This window comes from Rhinoderma darwinii, chromosome 4, assembly GCF_050947455.1.
Source record: "Rhinoderma darwinii isolate aRhiDar2 chromosome 4, aRhiDar2.hap1, whole genome shotgun sequence".
Taxonomy (NCBI): Eukaryota; Metazoa; Chordata; class Amphibia; order Anura; family Rhinodermatidae; genus Rhinoderma; species Rhinoderma darwinii.
The window spans coordinates 281,953,027-281,975,728 of NC_134690.1; positions in this window are offsets into that span (position 1 = coordinate 281,953,027).

Consider the following 22,702-nt stretch of genomic DNA (forward strand, 5'->3'; position numbering starts at 1 on the left):
TTTGCTGTTTTACCTATGTCATGCCGTGCGCACATCACGCCGGCTGCTACAAACCTAGTGCTGGCATTATTGTATCCAGGGACAAGCCAATTTACTGACACCTGGCCGCACATACTCTTGTTGTCAGGTCTGTCTTCTCTCGCTCTCTCAATTGGCTTACCCGATGATCCAATAAAGTTCCTACTACCAATGGGCCCATAATTGTGGGCGATGCCAAAAGCGTACCTAGAGTCAGTGTAAATGTCGGCCGTCTTACCTTCTGCCAGGTTACAAGCCTCAGCGAGCACCTCCAGCTCCGCTCCTTGAGATGAACAAGAAGGTGAGAGTGGTTTCTGGGTAATTTACCTGGTGCCTCGTATCCTGTCTTGTACATATTGTATAATAAAATATCTCTTTATTACAAATTTACATTAAAAACCCATGTCACATATAGATAGAACATCTCAAAGGGGTGGCGTCTTCATTCTCTAAAATAAAACCAAATGTTATACACTTCTCCACACTCATCTGATAATCACGAGCACTTTGAGAATCTCACTTTTATCAGGTTCTGCAAATACTTGATTAATACAAAAACAAATAAAAAGAAAACATTCCTAAAAACTTTACATCAAATTAACAATGTCCAGACAATTTTTGTTTTGCCTTCTCCCTCATCTAAATCCATAAAGACTCGTGTGAGTGACGTCACCTCTGCCTCCTGTGTAAATTTGCTGGAGGGGGATGGTCTCTTACACAACCATCTACACAGAAAAACCTCAAAATGTAGGTTACTCTCATACACATTTCTCTTCAATAGTTTTTATTAAAGTTTTCAGATAAATACAAAACAAATGACTTGACTTCAAACACTGTATCATCTCATAACATTGGTATATGATATGCACTTATAATACATCAATTATCATGACGTGCTATCTTTAATCAAAGTACAAACATACTCCTCAGGTACATCAATGTTGGTGTTGTTAGCAGATGTGAGATGACATAAACATAAATAACAAATAAACAACGCATAACAATATTCGCTAGCAGAACCGATATCACAAATACTTGCTCTATTTCTGTGCATATTTTTTATTTCAGGGGGGGGGGGGATAATAGTAACCCAATCTGATTTCAACTCTCTTCCTGTCTGGGTTTTCTTCTTCTACAGTTTGGAACAAAAATGAGAGTTTGTCCACGCTATCCAATGTTTCTCAAAGGATGAGATTGTAAAGTTGCCATGTGCTATCGCCCTTTCATATTTATATGATGTATTTATAGCTATGACTAGTTCAGCAATTGGGGGAATTCCTACTTGTTTCCAATGTCGTGTTATGATTAATTTTGCCATAACTAAAATTTTACAAAATAACCTCCTATGTTCAACAGGGATCGGATCTAATTCCAAGAAAAGTAGGATGAGATGTGGGTTTGGTGCAACCTCCATAGAAAATATAACAGACAGTAAGTTGATCACCTCTGTCCAATAATTCCTAATAATCGTACACTCCCATAATACATGTATGAGCGAACCTTCCTTCCCACAATTCCGCCAACATAGTGAGGATACATTTGAAAACATGGCGTGTAAACGATCTGGTGTATAATACCATCGCATATATGTCTTAATTGCTGCTTCTACATGGGATACACATTTCAGTGAAGTATGTATCCATTTAAAGGCTAATATCCAATGGTGGTCTGCAAATGATTTTCCCAGGTCATGTTCCCATCTTACAATTGGACCATTTCTTTGGAACTCTGAGTGGAATGAAATGGAGTTATATAGATATTTCAACCCCTTCTTCCCGTTATTAAGACCATTCAAGACTGTGAGGTTACCTTGGTAAATAAGGTTTGCGTGGCTATGTATAAAATGTTTTACCCTAAGGTATGTAAATATTTCTCTCTGAGGAATATCGTTCGCAGACCGTAAGTGCTCAAAGCTTATCATTTGGTTATTTTGGAACAATTGTTCACAGGAGGTCAGTCCCCTTGCTATCCATCCCTGGAGCGTCATATATGGTATAGCAAGTTCTAAAAAATCTAATTGCAGATACGACCTAGATATAGGCAGTCTCTGTGTTGCATGGGTGTGTAAGAATGTCCAGCATGTCAGAGTAGTCTTGGTAAGGGGGGAAATTTCATTCGGTAGTGGTATGTCACATAGTGTGAGGAAGAGAAGTGATTTTAAACTACCTGACCTTAAATAAGATGCCTCCATGTCTACCCAATGTTTCGGGTTGTCTTCCTTCCACCACGCCCTTGCTTGGGCCGCTACTGTCGCGACATAATATCCAAATATGTTGGGGACTCCCAGACCCCCTGCTCCTTTATCTTTGGTAAGAATGTGAGAAGCCACCCGTGGTTTCTTTTTGTCCCAAATGAAGTCCATCATGATACGTTGGATGCGAGAGAAATAAGATGCAGGAACATGTAACTCTCATACACATTTAATCTGGATTACTCATTGGGGACTCTTGCACATTTTTAGATCTTCTGAAACCAAATTAATTAACTCAAAACAAACCAAAATTGTACCTGATCAAACCAAAATTGTACCTGATCAGTTCCTTCACCCTTCCCCCCTTTGTGGACTCTGCGAGAGTAATGTAGCAGAGTTCAAAACTACATCTCAACATAACACTAATTTAACCCCCTGTAATGTACAACAGCCTGAAACAAAAATGACTTTTTCCTGACAAACATTTGATCTTTACAATGACATAACTCATGTGTGAAATCAAAAATAAAACAATAGTAGTTAGTTATTCAATAAAACAGAAAATATTATCTCTGATAACATTAATTACTGCAAACCAATAAACAGTATAACGGTGGGGGCACATACATTTTCAAAACCCCCGTGTCTCACAGTATCTGTAGTTTAACCCCTTAATGACCGGGCCATTTTGCACGTTAATGACCAAGGATTATTTTTTGTTTTTTCACGGTTGCATTCCAAGAGTCGTAACTCTTTTTTTATTCCGTCGACATAGCCGTATAAGGGCTTGTTTTTTGCGGGACGAGTTGTATTTTGTAATTGTACCATTTTTAGATGCTTATAACATATTGATTAACTTTTATTAACTTTATTTTAGGAGAGAATTGAAAATAAGCAGCTATTCCAGCATTGATTTTCACGTTATAAATTTACGCCGTTTACTATGCAGCGTAAATAACATGTTAACTTTATTGTATGGGTCGGCACGATTACAGGGATACCAAATATGTAAAGGTTTTATATGTTTTTCCTACGTTTGCACAATAAAAACCCTTTTAGAAAAAAATTACTTGTTTTTGCATCGCCGCATTCCAAGAGCCGTAACGTTTTTATTTTTCCATCGATGTGGCCGTATGTGGGCTTGATTTTTGCGGGCCAATGTGTAGTTTTCATTAGTACTATTTTGGGGTACATAGGACTTATAGATTAACTTTTATTTTATTTTTTATGGGGGGAATGGGAGAAAAGAGAGAATTTTGACGTTGTTTTTTGCGTTTTCTTTGGACGCCGTTCATCCGGCGGTTTAATTAATATGTTCATTTTATTGGTCAAGTTGTTACGAACGCGGGGATACCATATATGTGTATGTGTGATTTGTTTTGACCGTTTTACTAAATAAAACCACTTTTTGGGCCAAAAAAGTAGTTTTATTTGACTTTGACTGTAATTATTTTTATTTTTTTTTCACAAACTTTATTTAACTGTTTTACATTTTTTTTTTTAGTCCCACCAGGGGACTTCACTATGCGATGTGCCCATCGCATATATAATGCTTTGGTATACTTAGTATACCAAAGCATTATTGCCTGTCAGTGTAAAACTGACAGGCAACCTATTTGGTCATGCTTCTGGCATCGCCTAACAGGCAGATGCTGAAGGCAGACCTGGGGGTCTTTGTTAGACCCCCGGCTGTCATGGAAACCCGACGGCGACCCGCGATTTGTTTGCGGGGGCGCCGATCGGGTGACAGAGGGAGCTCCCCCCTCTGTCAAACACATTAAATGCCGCTGTCACTATTGACAGCAGCATTTAATGGGTTAAACTGCCGGAATCGGCGCGCGCTTCGATTCCGGCAGTTGCAGTAGGAGCCAGGCTGTGTATAACAGCCGTGCTCCTGCCGCTGATCGCGTGGGTACAGTCTCAGTACCCGCGCCATCACAGGACGGATATATCCGTCCTCCTGCGCGAACTAGCAGCTGCAGAGGACGGATATATCCGTCCTTCGGCGTTAAGGAGTTAATACATCTGAATTATCAAAACACATGAAATCTGATCACATCATAACACATTAATATCGTAACTTTTATAACCAACAGCGCATGCGCAAAAGTGAAGAAATGTATTTCGGTTTGTAGACATTACTGATATATATATATATATATCTCTCAGCAGTGCATATTGAAATCCCTTTGTCCCATCAGCCCTGCAGATTGCACCCAGTCAGCCCCCCTCCTCCTCCCAAACACAGCACACTACAGGGGTGAGGGAGGGGGGTCACACACTCATTTCTCACAACTTCTAGTCTCACAATCTTAACACTTTCAATGCCGGCAAAACAACATACGTATCTGCAATCATTCATCACACCATTGTATAGGAATTATCTACGTTCAAAACAAACATATAATTTGTAACCGTACAATCTGTCGGCCACCATCTCTATATTATGATGACGTGTTGCTTCATCAGTGAACTAGACTGGAACTTCTGTAAATAGAAAAAACACTACAAATGACAAAATTAACAAGGTGATTATTTCATACTGATTTGGTTTTGCCGGGCGTGGCCACATCAGGGGCAGGGGGGGCAGCCTCTCCCATTGGAAACACAGTGCGCAGCTGTGAAGGGGGGGTGGTTTCCCACCAACAATGAGGACACACTCAACATGAGGTACGGAAGCCATTACCGGGCGTCGGCTGGTCCTGTTTTCTAATACATACAATACCTTTCTTATTCCTAACTTCCTCTTCTCTTCGCTTCATTAAATCATATGCCTAACAGTCTATATTATACACGTAATTTATATAACAATTTTCGGTCAACGACTCCCAGGCCTCGCAGGAAATATTAAAATTCCTCAGTCTACAGCCCCCGGTCCGCCGAAATATAATTTTATTTTAGACTCTCCGGCTACGCTGGAAATATTAAAATTTCAGTCGATAACTCTCCGGTCGCTTATATAATCTTTATTTCGATTCTCCGGCTACGCTGGAAATATTAAAATTTCAGTCGATAACTCTCCGATCGCTTATATAATCTTTATTTCGATTCTCCGGCTACGCTGGAAATATTAAAATTTCAGTCGATAACTCTCCGATCGCTTATATAATCTTTATTTCGATTCTCCGGCTACGCTGGAAATATTAAAATTTCAGTCGATAACTCTCCGATCGCTTATATAATCTTTATTTAGTCCCTAATTACCCAGAGGATGGTTAGTCGGGCGCGACTAAGGTCTCACAGTTTTTTTTACCTCACAGCGGAAAATATCACCTCTGTCGCCTGAGATAATCCAGGAAATCAACAAAAGGGTTCTACAGATCGCCACAAGACTGCCCACTAACACAGATAAGACGAAGATTTATAAAATCAATTCGCTTACCGTGTTATTGCGGAGGTGATCAAATTCCTTCAGTGGGCAACTTTGAGTCCTCTGTTTCACCCTGTGATTGTCGACTGTCCGGATTTTGATTTTTCCTCGAGTGAGATCCGGGTTTCGGCACCAAATGTCAGGTCCGTATTTCACACCGAATAACCACCTCTGTAAATTGAAAGCTGAAGGCATGCCTGGAGAGAAGTACACCACACAAATGTCTGAGGTACAGCTTCAATGTCAGCCAGGAGGAACTGAACTTTATTCAGAACAAAGAAACACACACAGAGAAGACACATGCCCCTCCCTATAGATGTGTGACTTGCTTAAATTCTATTCGCTCCCCAGCTGTAACTTTTCCTATACATTCTTCTGCACACTCCTCTTTGCATTCCAGGGGGCGGTGTCTTCCATAGGTGTGTCCGACATGAACAAAGAACTTGTTATATATATCAGTATATTACACAAAGAACTGAAATGTATATACATATATGTGAGGATAATATTTTTCAGACAATATACATAGTAATGATCCCTGACAAAACGAACCCTACTAAAAAGCAGTGGAAGGCAATGGAGAAACGGGTCCGCTGCGGATTAACGCTGCGGAGTGTCCGCAGCGGAATTCCAGAGCAATTCCGCCACGTGGGGCTTTGCCCTTACAGTGTTTACCACACATGTCCACTACTACACTATCACAGCGCCTGCGCGTAGTTTTCTCTCCCCAACAGCGGACCGGAAACTGTCAGAAGAAAGGGAGGCATGTAAACAAATTGAACGATGTAACAGACAACGTTTACATCATGGAAAGAAAAGGGAAACCAACAAAAGGTATTCTGAGAGTTTATTTTTGCCTAAACAAAGCATCAGACTATTAAGACAATTTTTTTTTAGATCTCGGAAAACCCCTTTAATAAAATTTTATAAAAAAAAGTTCCCTCCTAAAAAGAAAAATATATATTTTTCATTAACACCCTTCCCAACATTTGACGTATGGTTACGGAGTGAACCCGCTCCATAAGTTGCGGTTGTCGGCTGTATGTTACAGCCGACACTTCACAGTAACGAGCAGGATCGCGATCCCGCTTCTTTAACCTGTTAAATGCCACGGTCTATAGCGACCGCGGCATTTAAATCGTTAGAAAGAGGGGGCAACCCCCTCTAGCAGCTAATCGCACCCCCGCAATGCAATCCAACGATCACTGGTTGAAGTCCCCTTGGGGGACTAATAAAAAAAAGTAAAAATTAGTAAAATTAAGGTTTTGTTTATGTAAAAAAAATAAAATTCTAATTTAATGTAAAAAAACCCTACTTTTCCCATTTCCCCCCTAGAGCATAGTAAAAATAAATAAACATAATTGGTATCACCGCAACTGTAAATGTCTGAACTATTACATTATATCATTATTTAACCCGCACCGTGTACGCCGTAAAAAAACATTAGTTGTAAACGCCTGAATCTCTATTTTTTAGTCACCTCATCTTCCACAAAAAATGGAATAAAAAGTGATCAAAACGTTGCATGTACCCCAAAAGGTATCATTAAAAACTACATCTTATCCCGCAAAAAATAAGCCGTCATACCACTTAATCGACGGAAAAATAAAAAAGTTATGGAACTCAGAATCTGGCGACACAAAATAAATTACATTTTTACACTTCGTTTTTTACTTGTAAAAGTAGTAAAATATAGAAAATCTATATATATTTGGTATCATATTGACCCGCAGAATAAAGTTAACATGTTGATTTAATTGCACAGTGAATTCCCTAAAAAGGAAGCGCAACAAACAATGGAGGAATTGCTGTTTTTTTCATTTTCTACCCCACAAATATATATTTTTTCATTTCCTAGTACAAGGTAAAAATCAAGCCCTCATAGGACTATATAGACGGAAAAATAAAAAGTTATGGCTTTTGGAAGGTGGGGAGGAAAAAACGAAAATTTAAATCTGAAAGTTGTTTACGACGGGAAGGGGTTAAAAAATATTTGATACACGTTTATGTGTATATATATATATATATATATATATATATATATATATATATACATAAATTTATATATATGCACTCCTCAACATTGAAATTGCAACACTAAGAAGGGCATGACGTAAGGTTATACAAATCGAGGAAGTAGCAGGTGTCACTAAGATCTGCAAATAATTACATTTTCAAGCACCTAGCCCCAATCTGTGGAATGTGGGAGGGGCATAAAAGCCAGATTGAAAGCAACGATTTTTAGCCACATGAAACCTCAAAAATCTGATCAAGTGGTGTGGGATGATTGTGTGATGCCTCCTGTTTGTCGATTTGCCAGTTATAGCCACTTGTTCCAAATTCAGAGGGACAGAATCCTTGAACTGAGAGACCTTGGTTTATCACTCCGGCAGATCACTACGCGCCTAGGCCGAGATGTCAACACTGTTCAACGTTGCGTGTCCCGGAGGTTGGAAGAGCAATAGCGAACAGGAATGACAGCAAGATGTGCACGGAGGCGAACCTCTGCACGGATGGATCGCCTGATTGGAAGAATGGCGCGTAGTGATCCATTCTATTCTTTACTGCAAGTGAAATTGGACATCACATCACAATCCATCAGAAGGTGTTTGTATACATTGTGCTATGAGCCAGATGTTCAGCTTAAGGTGTTCCATTGACCACACGCCACTGTTCTCAAAGGCTATCATGATGCACAGCAAGACGGCAATGGAGGTGGGAATGGAGGTCTATCCTTTTCAGCGAAGAGTTCCGCTTTTGTCGTGTTTGCAGCAATGATAGCTGGAGATTGGTCTGGAGACTACGTGGCCAACGACATGAAGAGGCCTTCACAAGGGTACGTCACACTGGTCCTACTCCCGGGATTATGGTGTGGGGTGGCATAATGTAGGGTAGCCGGACGCCTCTAGTCTTCATTTTAGGTACACTAACCGCTCAGCATTACATTGACTTGGTCATGGAAACAATGGTACGCCCATTTCTCCAAAGTGTCCCAGAAACCGTTTTTCAACAGTACAATGCCTGGCCACATGTTGTTTGTTATACTGTGAGCAGCCTCTGTGACCTAAACGTGCTACCATGGCCTGCAGCATCTCCGGACAAGTCTCCCATCGAGCACATCTGGGACGTCATTGATCGGCAATTGCAAAGGAAGCTGCCAGCAGCAAATCTTGATGATTTGCATGCCCAAGTGCATTCAGCATGGCATAACATTTCTCAGAGAGACATTAATAACCTCATTGATAGCATGCCAAGGCGTGTAAGTGTGTGTATTTCTGCGCTTGGCGCTCATACTCGATACTGAATAAATCAAGATGTTGGTAATATTTTGTTTCCATTTTTTTAATCATTTGAATATCATTAACAAGTATATCGATCCTGTGATTTCCACAATTCAATTCCAAAACTTCCTTCTTGGTGTTGCAATTTCAATGTTGAGGAGTGTGTGTGTGTGTGTGTGTGTATATATATATATATATATATATATATATATATATATATATATATTTATTTATTTATTTGTAAATCAATATATGATATTGCCGCAATCGTAATGACCTGTAGAAAAAAAATAACACAATAAAATGATTGGGAATTGCACAGTGTTTACGCAATGTGTGAACATGGCCTTTTAGAAGCTTATCTGTGTTAATTTACAATACTAAGGACATGTTCACACGTTGCGTAAGCACTGTGGAATTTCCGACCAGGTTTTCTGTGCGGAAATTCTGCAGTGTATTACAGCAGCAGCAAAGTGGATGAGATCTCAACAAATCTCATCCACATGCTGCTATATGTTGCTAATAAAACCGGCAAAAAAACCAACGTAAATTGAAATTCTAAAGAAAATGTCAATTGTTGTTGCACAGAAAAAAACTGTCGGAAATTCAGCAAAGTTTACGCGATGTGTGAACCTAAGGGTACATTTCCACGTAGCACTGTCCGCATGTGGGCGAGACCACGCCCATATGTGGTAACAAATGGCCACTGCAAGTAAGCTGGCTTTCAGTCGCATGTGATTTCTGATGCGTGGGACCATACCCTAGGTATGTTAGTGTATCAGTAAGGGTGCAGTGGCAGGCAGAAGATTATGTAGCGTTGTAGAAATTTCTGCATCTGAAAATCAGTTCTTGTTGTTTCTGCAGCAGGTGTATGAATTGCTGCAAATTCCATTTAGATGAATGGAACTAATTTTCAGTCGCAGAAATTTCTGCAATAAAATCTAAAATGTGTGACTGCACCCTTAGGTGCGGATTTGTCGCTGATTTTCAACGCAGATTTTCTGCTTTGCAATGTGAAGGGTGAAAACTGTGTCAAATCCGTGACAAATCACCGACAAATCCACAATGACTAAACTCGGCCTTCGGCTTTTCTCACGTGCCATATTTGTAGACTGAAAAATACTTGGTAGATTTTAAGAGAAAACAGCCTCTGAATCCAGGTGTTTTTGGAGCTGATTTTCAAAGCGTTTTTGATTTTTGCAAGCAGATTTTGAGTGTTTTTTGTAGTGTCAATAGGAATAAGCTTGTAAGGGCATGCTCACATGGCATATGTGTTTATACAAAAAACTACATAGCTGAATTTAAGAGAAAGCGTACATGAAGTGTGTTTTCCAGGCGTTTCTGGCATTGTCCATTGGAAATGTTACGTATCTGCTTTAAAAACGCCTTTTTTACGAGTCATATTTTTTCACAGTGTTTTTTGAAACCGCAACGAAAAATCACGCCTCGTATAAACTATACAGCTTTTTACCATTAACCCCTTAAGGACACGGCCAATTTTGGCCTTGAGGACAGAGCAATTTTTTTTACATTTCCCTCTTTGCATCCCGACGCTCATAACTCTTTTATTTTTTTCTACGACGTAGTTGTATGAAACTTTGTTTTTTTGCGGGACGAGTTGTACTTAATGTATTTGTACCAAAAAATGGTACCTACATAATCGTTTAATGTCTATAAATTTTTATTTGGGCGAAAATGCAGAAAAAAAGCAGTTCCGCAGCCGTTTTAATATTTTTTTTTTACACCACACACCGATCATCCTAAATACTGTTATACATTTGTTGTACAGGTTGTTACGGTCGTGGCGATACTAAGTATGTCTATTATTTCCTGTTTTGGGACTTATATTTTAAAAAGTTTATTTATTATAAAAAAATGTGTGTTTCTGTGTATTTTTTTTACTTTTTATTTATTTATTTATCTTTCATTTTTTTTACATTCATTTAACTTTTTTTTTTTAATCCCATAAAGGGATTTATCATTTTTATTTTGTAACTGTAATGTACTGGCATAGATCTATATGCCAGTACATTGGCCTGTTAGGCTGGGTTCACACGTGGCGGAATTTCACTTAAATTCCGCTGCGGACACTCTGCAGCGTTAATCCGCAGCGGAGCCGTTTGTCCATTGACTTACACTTTAATTTAGCAGTGTTCGTTTAGACGAGGCGTAAAATTCCGCTGCGGAGCATAGGCTGCGGAGCGGAATTTGGTGTCCGCAGCATGCTCTGTCTGTTTGCGGAGCAGTGGCGGACTCATGGCGGAATTTCTCCATTGACTTCAATGGAGATTCTAATTTCCGCAATGAAGTCCGCAGCTGTCATGCACATGTTATGTGTGCTGCGGATGCGTCTTGCTTTTTTAACTTGACATTTCTTCATTCTGGCTGGACCTATGTATTTCTAGGTCTACAGCCAGACTGAGGAAGTCAATGGGGCTCCCGTAATGACGGGAGCGTTGCTAGGAGACGTCTGTAAATAGTCACTGTCCAGGGTGCTGAAAGAGTTAAGCGATCGGTAGTAACTGTTTCTGCACCCGGGACAGTGACTACCGATCCCAATATACAGCAACCTGTAAAAAAATAGAAGTTCATACTTACCGAGAACTCCCTGCTTCTGTCTCCAGTCCGGCCTCCCAGGATGACGTTTCAGTCTAAGTGACCGCTGCAGCCAATCACAGGCCAAGCACAGGCTGCAGCGGTCACATGGACTGGCGCGTCATCCAGGGAGGTCGGGCTGGATGCCGAAAGAGGGACGCGTCACCAAGACAACGGCCGGTAAGTATGAAATTCGTTTACTTTCACTAGGGAAAGTGCTGTCCCTTCTCTCTATCCTGCACTGATAGGGAGAAGGGAAGCACTTTTACCGCAGTCCGCAGCAGCTAGTCCGCATCAATTTTCTGCACATTTTGGGCAGATCCGCAGCCGTAATCCGCAACCCGGATTAGGTGCGGCATTGATGCGGACAGTTGCGGAGGAAATCCGCCACGTGTGGCCATGCCCTTACTGATTGTACACAGGCAGTTGTTAGGACAGACCTCAGTATGCCCTAACAACAGGAAATATGTTCAGACAGCCCCGGGGTCCTTCAATGGACCCTGGGCTGTCTGGCCATATGAGTTATGGGCTCTGATCGCGTCACAGTTATCTTCTGTGACGCGATAAATGTGCGGTCCCCCCTCCTAGAATGCCGCGATCAGCTTTCATCGCGGCATTCAAAGGGTTAACGGCAGAGAGAAGATGTTTCACTCCTCTCCGCTGTCAGAGCGTGGCCGTGGCTGTGTATTACAGCCGTTGCCCCACTCTCGATCGCGCACACAGACGGCTGTCACACAGGACGAGAATGCTCGTCCTAATGCGCCAAGTACTTGCCGCTGAAGACAAGCATTCTCGTCCTGTGTCGACAACCAGTTAAATACAATGGAAACCTGTTAGCAGACAATTTTGAGGTGTATTTAGGAGTGTAATGCGATTGTTTTACGCTCCAAAATACACCGGAAAATAAGAAGTGTAAACATGCCCTAAAAAGCTTCAAGAAATTACGTCACTTCTTTAATACAAAGCATATTTTTTTGTGTTTAAATCCACCAGCGTAAAAATACACCTCATATGAACTATATTTCCTATTGAAATCAATGGGAAGCTATTTATAGGCGTATTTCAAGTGTATTTTGGTGCGTAATACTAGTGTTTTACGCTCCAAAACAACCTGAAAATATGCAGTGTAAACATGGTATAAGGCTTCCTTCGCTCATAATTTTTTTTTCTTGCATTTTAAACTACATGAAAAAATGCATTCAAAATAATAGAATGTTTTTTATGGCATTTTTGGTTGTGTTTTTCATTTAGTGTCATTTTTTAAATGCTTTTTTTCTGTTGTTTTTTAAACTCCATAAAGCCTATAGAAAAAAAAACGGCAGAAAAAATCAACACACCCAGAGAAGGCTGCTTTTGGAAAAAAATACCACTGACCACAAAAATACTACAAAATGGCACAAACAAAAATGCAGTGTAGTGCATAAAAATGCAGCAAAACAGGCCTCGTTCACATCTGCGTTAAAGGTTCCATTAGGGGCCTCCATTGCAGATCCGGCCAAAATTACTGGTGATTGTGTCCGGTAAAATCACACGACGGAACCCATTAAAGTCAATTGGTTCTGTCGGCCGCCGGTGGTGTCCATTGTGCAACGGAACCGTTGCTTCCGTTATTCCCTTGTTCTGCTGACTGACGGAGCAGAACAACAGAACACACTAACGCAGGTGTGAACATAGCCGAAGAGGTACAAATCTTTCCATGATACTTTTCTCTCTTTATGTTTCATTTCTGGTTTTGGCTTCCAAAAACCAAATCAAAATACTGATTTTAATACTGCTGTGTGAAAGTGGCCTAGGGTGGTTTTACATGGGCAGATTTTTGCCCGGTAACGAGTGCCGATCGACGATAACAGAATGTTGATGTGCACTCGTTTCCTCCATTTAATATTGAGCGATGATTGTGAGTACTGTATGTGCATGAACGATCGTTAACTATTTACAATGGGAGATTTGCTGCCGATAAACCATAATTTTTTGGGCCGCATAATAGATGCAATGAACCAACAAAGGAGAGTTGTCGACTGATCGCTGCGCTGTTTACACAGGGCAATGATCGGGTTCGAGCGGTCATATGAATGCTAATTCAACTGATCATCTGCCTGTGTATAGCCTTTTTCTGTGATTTTAAACTGTCACTATGGGTGCATTCACACTTGCGTTATTTTTATCAGCATAACAAAGATCATGATGTATCAGTTGACGGATCTTATTTATTTCTACAGGACTCAAAGTGATGCAAAGCGCATCAGTCTTCATTAGGCTCTGTTCATAGTGACATGGCATATATAAAGGATCCGGATGATCTAGAAAAGAACACTGCAGCAATGTTTCTCTGAATTGTAAAAAGAATCAGGAATGAGGCTCTGTGGCGTTTTTCCATGTTCTGACTCAGTTCTGGTGTTTATAAATGTCTAAGTTGGGAATACCCCTTTAAGAGAAGAGAGGGCCACTCTGCTCAACTTTATTTGGAGTTAAGATAATCATATTAAGACTTTTCCATTGATATGCCAATAACAAGTATGTTGCCATTGACATTGGTGCCTATGGTAGTACTGGTAAATTCCTCGTGCTACTGAACTTGAAATATGGGCATTGAGTACTGCAAGACCAGGTGATTAGCCCAGCTTCAAGATCCCATTCATGTACCATATCAGGGGGTCTGAAAATGAATGAAGAAATGAATGGAAATTGCAGCGTTAAACTTTTTTTTAACACCAGGTAACAACTAACATGCATAAAAAAAATATATTATTCATGTCATAAGGTACCCACAGTCTTTAATACATGTATCCCTTATTTAACAAAAGAATTAAAATACATTAGTAAAATATAATTTAATATTCAATATAAAACAGAGCAATAGGTAAAAAAAGTTAAATATGCCCCCGTATGATACTCCCACGGTAATTAGAAATAAAATAATCCTGGAGGCAACTTCCCTATAATAATCTAATACTTAATCATTTAAATCAGAATATCTATCTATCTATCTATCTATCTATCTATCTATCTATCTATCTATCTATCTATCTATCTATCTATCTATCTATCTATCTATCTATCTATCTATCTATCTATCTATCTATCTAATATAATATATATATATATATATATATATATTTATATATATATATATATATATATATATATATATATATATATATATATATATATATATATTCTAATTTAACACCTTCAGTACATAGCCTGTTTTAGCCTTGTGGACACAGCCAATTTTTTTCAAATCTGATGTGTTACTTTATGTGGTTATAACTTTGGAATGCTTTTACCTATCCAAGCGATTCTGAGATTGTTTTCTCGTGACATATTGTACTTTATGTTAGTGGAAAAATTTGGTCGATAAATTCAGTATTTATTTGGGAAAAACACCAAAATTTAGCGAAAATTCGCAAAAACTAGCATTTTTCTCAATTTTAATGTATCTGCTTGTAAAACCGATACTAATTAACATTTCCCATTTCCCATGTCTACTGTATGTTTGCATCACTTTTTGAACATCCTTTTATTTTTATAGGATTTTACAAGGCTTAGCATTTTAGCAGCAATTTATCACATTTTCAAGAAAATGTACAAAATAATTTTTTATGCACCAGTTCAGATCTGAAGTAGCTTTGAGGGCCTTATATATTAGAAAGTCCTCATTAATCACTCAATTGAAAAAAATTCACCCCTCACAGTATTCAAAATAGTATTCAGAAACACATGGCATATGTGTTTATACAAAAAACTACATAGCTGATTTTAAGAGAAAGCGTACATGAAGCGTGTTTTTCAGGCGTTTGTGGCATTGTCCATTGGAAATGTTAAGAATCTGCTTTAAAAACGCCTTTTTTACGAGTCATATTTTTTCACAGTGTTTTTTGAAACCGCAACGAAAAATTACGCCTTGTATAAAGTTTCTTAACCCTATACGCGTTTCACAGGAATTAAAGCAATGCAGAGGTGAAATTCACAAATTTCAATATTTTAACCGAAATTAATTTGTAATACAATTTAGTTTGTACCACAGAAGGTTTTACTGAGAAATGCAACTCAATAATTACTGCCCAGATTCCCCAGTTTTTAGAAATATCCCACATGTGGCCCTAGTGTGCTAATGGACTGCAGCACAGGCCTCAGAATCAAAAGAGCACCTAGTAGATTTTAGGGCCTCCTTTTTTTTTTAGAATATATTCTAGGTACCATGTCAGAGGTCTTCTGGTGCCAAAAAAGTTGAAACCCCCAAAAAGGGACCGCATTTTGGAAACTACACTCCTCAAGGAATTTTTCTAGTTGTATAATTAGCATTTTGACCCCAAAGGTTTTTTGCTGAATGTAGTGGAATTACGCCGTGAAAATGAAAATCTACTTTTTTCTGAAAAAACTTAGACATTTTTAATTTTCACAAGGCATAAAGGAGAAAGAGCATCTCAACATTTGTAAAGCAATTTTTGCATCAATACCCCATATGTGGTAATAAACTGCTGTTTGAACACACGTCAGGGCTTAGAAGGGAAGGAGCGCTAGTTGACCTTTGGAGCTCAAATTTAGCTGGAATGGTTTTCGGGTGTCATGTCGCATTTGCAATGCCCCAGAGGGGCCAAAACAGTGGGAACACCCCAAAAGTGACTCTATTTGGGAAACTACACCCCTCAAGGAATCTATCTAGTGGTATAGTGAGCATTAGGACCCCCACAGGTCTTTTGCAGAATTTATTAGAATTAAGCCATGAAAATGAATATCAACATTTTTTCCACTTAAAATTTTTATATTTTCACAGGGGATAAAGGAGAAAAAGTACCCCAACATTTGTAAAGCAATTTCTCCTGAGTACGGCAATACCCCACGTCATCATAAACTGCTGTTTGGACACACGGCAGGGCTCAAAAAGACAGGAGCGCTAATTGGCATGCAGATTTTGCTGGAATGGTTTTTGGGCTGTCATGTCACATATGCAAAACCCCTGAGGTACCAGAGTACAGTGGAAGCCCCCAAGAAGTGACCCAATTTTGGAGACTGCAACCCTCACGCCATTTATAATTTGCCTGGACATATGACAGGGCTCAGAAAAGAATAGCAACATGCGCATTTGAGGCCCATTTTGGTGATTTTCACAGCATTGGTCCACAATTGCAGGACTCAAATAGTAAAACAAACCCCCAAGCAGTGACTTTAATTTTGGAAACTACACCCCTTAGGGTTTTTTAAGGGGTGTAGTGAGCATTTTGAACCTATAGGTGTTTTTTCATAAGAAATTAATTAACCCTTTCAGGACTAATCAATTTTTTTGCATTTTCATTTTTTATTCCCCGCATCCCAGGAGTCATACATTTTTTTATTTTTCCGTCAATAGAGTGGTGTGAGGGCTTATTTTTTGTGGGAGGAGTTGTAGTTTCTGTTGACACCATTTAAAGTACCATATAATGTACTGGGAAACTGAAAGAAAAATCTTTGCGGGCTAAAATTGGAAAAAAATTATGATTCCTCCATTGTTTTTCGAGTTTCGTTTTTACGGCTATCACCGTGCGGTAAAAATGACAACTTAACTTTGTTCTGTGGCTCAAAATGATTACTATGATACCAAATTGATGTCGGTTTTTTTTAGATTTTACTACTTGTATGAAGAAAAAAATTTAAAAAAAAAATTACAATATTCAGTTTCACCACATTCCGGGAGTCATCATTTTTTTTATATTTTGGTCGATTGAGTGGTGTGAGGGCTTATTATTTGCGGGACGAGCTGTATTTATTGGTACAATTTTTTAGTGCATACAACTTTTTGATCACTTTATATTAAAAATTTTTTTAAAGCTAAGGTGATCAAAAAAACTGTGATTTTTGGCATTTTAAAATCTTCATTTTTTATGGTGTTCATCGTGTGAGTTAAATAATGGCATATTGTAATACTTATTTTTTTTTTTTTTTACACATTTTATTAGTCTCCCTAGGGGTCTTGAACCAGCGATTTCAGTAGTAGTTCTGTGTGGGTTTCTGTTATTTCACTTTATAATGTGGGGGCATATGTAAGCTGTGCGGAGTACATCAGGGCATAATAAGAGGGTATAATAAAGGGGTAAATAAATAATAATCCCCAGATATGTGGCCAGCGTCGCACTGATAATGGTGCCCAATCTTATCCGCTTTTGGAACGCTCTGCACATTTTGCGTCGCCATATTCTGAGAGCCAGTACTTTTTTATTTTTTCTCCAATGGAGCTGTATTAGGGCTTACTTGTTGCAGGACAATCTGTGGTTTTCATTGGGAACATTTTGGGGTACATGCAATTTTTTTATCACATTTATTCAATTTTTTGGCCAGCAAGTTGACCAAAAACCATCAATTCCCATACGTCCTGCACAATAATGGGGTATCTCTGCCCCTGTGAACTAGTAAGACAGATGGAATTTTTTATTTAATCAAACTAATCAACAAGAGTCTCCTCCCTACATAAGGACATCCAGCCCCTCCTACCATGTGTTTTTTCTGTCCTTTGGACTTGGACAAGATGGGTCTACACTGCTTGTTTGCAGTGTGTTACTATTTTCATGTTGTTCTGCTGATTCAGAGCACAGATGGGTTCGTTCAGATAAAGGCATAATGAGGAAGGTTTCTGCCAGACAAATTAATAGGATTAGGAGAGCAGCTGCTAAAATGCTATTGCAAAGCAGCAAACAGGTATTTGAAGCCACTGGTGCCTCTGGAGTCCCACGAACCTCAAGGTGTAGGATCCTCCAGAGGTTTGCAAGTGTGCATAAAGCTATTATTCGGCCACCCCTAAACAATGCTCACAAGCAGAAACGGTTGCAGTGGGCTCAGAAATACATGAAGACGAATTTTCAAACCGTGTTGTTTACTGATGAGTGCCGTGCAACCCTGGATAATTTATACTCAAAAAGTATTTCTTTATTTGCAGCAGGTCTTTCTAGTTGCTTTTGGCGCATCTAGATCTTACTGTTATTTCTAGCTTTTTGAGTATAAATTATTTGTAACATAATGCATTAATTTCATGCATTTTAATTGTTTGTCATATTTTAGGTCCTGATGGCCAACATGTTTTCATGTATATTTCAATAAAGTATTGTTATTTTTACACACTTGTGTACTTAGTGCTTGATTTTGTCCCTCTGGGGATGTGTGATATGTCTACACATACAGTTATGGGTATTCATTCTTTGTCTTCTTTTTGATATGTGTGGACGTTTATTGTTAACGTTTATCGTTTGGTCTGTGACTATATAGGTATTCATCAGTACAGTGGAAACACCCCAAAAGTGACTCCATTTGAGAAACTACACTCCTAGTGGAATTTAACTAGGGGTGTAGTGAGCATTTTGAACCCCCAGGTGTTTCATAGATTTCATTAGAATTGGGCAATAAAAATCAAAAATTACATTTTTTTCCCCACTAAGACGTAGCTTTAGGTTAAAATGTTTCATTTTCTCATCAAATAAAGGAAAAAAAGCACCATAACATTTGTAAAGCAACTTCTCCAGAGTTCGGAAATACCCCATATGTGGTAATAAACCACTGTATGAATACACATCAGGGCTCAGAAGGGAAGGAGCACCATTTGGCTTTTGGAGAGCAGATTTTGCTGGATCGTTTTTTCTGCATCATGTTGCTTTTGCAAAGCCCCTTAGGTACCAGTACAGTGGAAACTCCCCAAAAGTGACTCCATTTGGCAAACTACACCTATTGAGGAATTCATCTAGGGGGGTAGTGAGCATCTTGACCCCACAGGTTTCTCATAGATTTTATTAGAAATGGGCAGTGAAAGTGAAAAATTACATTATTTTCCAATAAGACGTAGCATTAGTTCAAAATTTTTCATTTTCTCAACAAATAAAGAAGAAAAAGCACCATAACATTTGTAAAGCAACTTCTTCATAGTAGGGAAATACCCCACACGTGGTCATAAACTGCTATTTGGACACACAGCAAGGCTCTAAAGGGAAGGAGCACCATTTAGTTTTTGGAGTGGAGATTTTACAAGATTCGTTTTTTGACACCATGTTGCATTGAGCTATAGTACCAGTACAGTGGTATCCCCGAAAAAAATCACCCCATTTTGTAAACTAGATCTCTCAAAGAATTTATCTAGGGGTGTAGTGAGCATTTTGACCGCACAAGTGTTTTGCAAGAATGAGTAAACAATAGATGTTGCAGATTGAAAATTGCAGTTTTCCACAGATATGCCATTTCAGTGGCCAATGTGTTGTGCCCAGCTTGTACCACCGTAGACACACATCCCATAAATTGTTAAGCGGGTTCTCCAGAATACAATAATACCCCATATGTGGTCATAAATTGCCGTTTGGGGAGACTGCCAGCCTCAGTTGGACCACCATTTGGCTTTTGAAGCGCAGATTTTGCTTGGTGTATTACTGGTATTTCAGCCTATAATGTGGGGGAACATGTAAGCTGGGCGGAGTACATCAGGGTATATGTAGACTGGGCAGAGTACATCAGGGTACACTACCGTTCAAAAGTTTAGGGTCACTTAGATATTTCCTTATTTTTGAAAGAAAAGCACAGTTTTTTTCAATGAAGATAACATTAAATTAATCAGAAATACACTCTATACATTGTTAATGTGCTAAATGACTAATCTAGCTTCAAACGTCTGGTTTTTAATGCAATATCTACATAGGTGTATAGAGGCCCATTTCCAGCAACCATCACTCCAGTGTTCTAATGGTACATTGTGTTTGCTAACTGTGTTAGAAGGCTAATGGATGATTAGAAAACACTTGAAAACCCTTGTGCAATTATGTTAGCACTGCTGTAAACAGTTTTGCTGTTTAGAGGAGCTTTAAAACTGACCTTCCTTTGAGCTAGTTGAGAATCTGGAGCATTACATTTGTGGGTTCGATTAAACTCTCAAAATAGCTAGGAAAAGAGAGCTTTCATGTGAAACTCGACAGTCTATTCTTGTTCTTAGAAATGAAGGCTATTCCATGCGAGAAATTGCCAAGAAACTGAAAATTTCCTACAACGGTGTGTACTACTCCCTTCAGAGGACAGCACACACAGGCTCTAACCAGAGTAGAAAGAGAAGTGGGAGGCCCCGCTGCACAACTGAGCAACAAGACAAGTACATTAGAGTCTCTAGTTTGAGAAATAGACGCCTCACAGGTCCTCAACTGGCAGCTTCATTAAATAGTACCCGCAAAACGCCAGTGTCAACGTCTACAGTGAAGAGGCGACTCCGGGATGCTGGCCTTCAGGGCAGAGTGGCAAAGAAAAAGCCATATCTGAGACTGGCTAATAAAAGGAAAAGATTAATATGGGCAAAAGCACACAGACATTGGACAGAGGAAGATTGGAAAAAAGTGTTATGGACAGACGAATCGAAGTTTGAGGTGTTTGGATCACACAGAAGAACATTTGTGAGATGCAGAACAACTGAAAAGATGCTGGAAGAGTGCCTGACGCAATCTGTCAAGCATGGTGGAGGTAATGTGATGGTCTGGGGTTGCTTTGGTGCTGGGAAAGTGGGAGATTTGTACAAGGTAAAAGGGATTTTGAATAAGGAAGGCTATCACTCCATTTTGAAACGCCATGCCATACACTGTGTACAGCGCTTGATTGGAGCCAATTTCATCCTACAACAGGACAATGACCCAAAGCACACCTCCAAATTATGCAAGAACTATTTAGGGAAGAAGCAGGCAGCTGGTATTCTATCTGTAATGGAGTGGCCAGCGCAGTCACCAGATCTCAACCCCATAGAGCTGTTGTGGGAGCAGCTTGAACATATGGTACGCAAGGAGGGCCTTCTGGAAGCATGGGGTGAAATTTCTCCCGATTACCTCAGCCAATTAACAGCTAGAATGCCAAAGGTCTGCAATGCTGTAATTGCTGCAAATGGAGCATTCTTTTACGAAAGCTTTGTTTGAAGGAGAAAATTATTATTTCTAACCTTGTCAATGTCTTGAGTATATTTTCTAGTCACTTTGCAACTCATTTGATAAATATAAGTGTGAGTTTTCATGGAAAACACAAAATTGTCTGGGTGACCCCAAACTTTTGAACGGTCGTGTATATGTAAACTGGGCGGAGTACGTACATCAGGGTATATGTAAGCTGGGCGGAGTACATCAGGGCATAATAGGATGATGTAATAATGGGGTGAATGAATAATACATGGATTGGTGTGGCTTTGAACCAATCCTTTATGCACAGGCCGGGTTTATTGGGTATTATACAAAATATCTGCGCTCTAGTATTGCCTAATCTTTGACTTCTTCACTAGTCCTATAAGCCTGCACAAGGCCCTAAAGTTTCCTCTTCTCCGCTGCATCTACGGGGTCCACCTGTGTGGTCCAGCCAATGATGATGTGGGGTATTTAGTGAAATTCTACTGGACCTAAAAAACTTGTCTGTGCCGTCATTTTGCATCATTGCAGAGTCATAACGTGTTATTTTTCCGTTGACTGAGCTGTGTGAGGGCTTGTTTTTTGTGTAACGAGCTGTAATTTTTATTTGTTCCATTTTGGGATACATGCGATTTTTTTTTTACCACTATTTATTAAATTTTTTGGCAGATGAGGAAACCAAAAAACAGCAATGCTAGCTAGGTTTTTTTTTTTTTTACAATGTTCACCGTGCAGTATAAACAACATGTTAACTTTATTCTGCGGGTCGATATGATTACAACGACACCAAATTTATATAGTTTTTTTTACGTTTCACTGCGTTCCCACGTAGATACTCTTTTCTAAAAAAATCATGTTTTAGTGTCGCCATTTTCTGACAGCCATAACTATTTTTTAGTTGATATCGCTGCGGGATGGCTTATTTTATGCGTGACGAACTGTAGTTCTATTGGTACCATTTCGCGTTACTTGCAACTTTTTGATCACTTTTTATTAAATGTGTTTTGAGGCAAGATGACCAGAAAATAAAATGCTGTCATTGTTTTTTATTAAAAAATGTTACGGTGTTCACCGTGAGGTAAAAATAATGTGATATTTGTATAAATCACGCCGTTCCGAATGCCGCGATACCTATTATGTATAGTTTTTTTTTTCATGTTTTCACTTCTTTTCTAATAATAAAGGCGTTGATCAGGAAAACTTAGTTAAAACTTTTATTTATTTACTTTTTTCACTTTTTATTTTACACTGACCTGGGGACTTGAAGATCTGGTCTTCTAATCCCCGGTACGATGCACTGCACTACTTATGTAGTGCAGTGTATCGTAACTGTCATTCTTCATTTGACAGTTAGCCTATTACGTTATGCCTC